Genomic DNA, 1,267 nt, shown 5'->3' on the forward strand with positions numbered 1-1,267 from the left:
ATATATCTGGATATCTGAAAATAACCGAATTGGCCCATTCTAGACCAGGCAAATTATTCTGCAAAATTTTAACTTCCCAAAGCAACGATACACTAAACGAAATCTGCTTCTTGTAAAGAAAATATGGGTTGTTGTTCAGGTATCTTTCTTTAAGTTTGTTTAAAATTATTCTTCTTGATATGTTGTACTTCTCCTTCGCTTTTCGGTGTGAAATTTCTCCTGCTTTTATTGCAGTTAAACACTCCTACAATGTTTCTGCAGTGTAGTCTGCATATATTCTTGATCCAGGCTTTCTATAATAGTTTCTGGGCATGCCTGAAACAAAACATAAGAATTATATCTTATATATTGATTTTGTTCATAAAGGTGTTTGTTTTAAAAAATCAGTACTTAAAAAAATTACACAAAAGCTGATAAATAATTAACAAAGAAAATTGACACATATTTTGGATTTATTTTTTACTCGGAGAAAAGTAGACCCAAAAACCCGTTTCAGGGTTACTTTACTCCAGTACCATAAAGCAAAGCAACCCTTATAACGTGTTTCGGGTATACTTTGCGCTGGGAGAAATTAACCTCAAAATTGTTACAGTTTGCAAAGCAAAGTATTATTGTTTTAACGAATATTTAGGCTTTTAGAATTTGTTTTAGGTAAAGAGCAATAATAATGCAATTTACTACCAACTTAGCAATACTTACTTGTAAGATATAAATCCAAATCTTCACTAATCACCAAATTTTTCGACTTAAAACTACAATGAATTGTCGAATTGATCTTTTCTAGAGGACTAGAAGTGCAGCCAGTGTGGCGCTTATGTATAGGCAACTTGTTAACGTTGACACCACTCGCAGTTGCGTTGGGTATTCTGCGCACATTCCTAGTAGGTAAATAAAATAATTGTTATTTTTTTTCGTAATGGGGTAAAGTAACACCGCTAGGCGCAAAGTAAACCCGGTTCATAGTAGGTAATAAAAATATTTACCAATTTTTCTATTTTCTTTTTAAATTTATTAAAACATGTTAAATGTTGACAATGCTGGACGTCTACCTAGAAGCAAGTACATTTTTTTAATCATCAATTATTCTAATAAGCAATTATTATCAGGAGCAGTTGACACGTAACATATTTTAATTCAAAAGTTTCAGTGCAAATTAGGAAACTAAATGAACGACTAGCCGAATTGACTGACTCCAACTTGCCCGCCCTGAATGAAAACCTACACATTCTTAAAGTATTTACGTGATTAATGCAGTAAATTGAAACAT

The sequence above is a fragment of the Diabrotica undecimpunctata genome, chromosome 4, assembly GCF_040954645.1.
Source record: "Diabrotica undecimpunctata isolate CICGRU chromosome 4, icDiaUnde3, whole genome shotgun sequence".
NCBI classification, from domain to species: domain Eukaryota; kingdom Metazoa; phylum Arthropoda; class Insecta; order Coleoptera; family Chrysomelidae; genus Diabrotica; species Diabrotica undecimpunctata.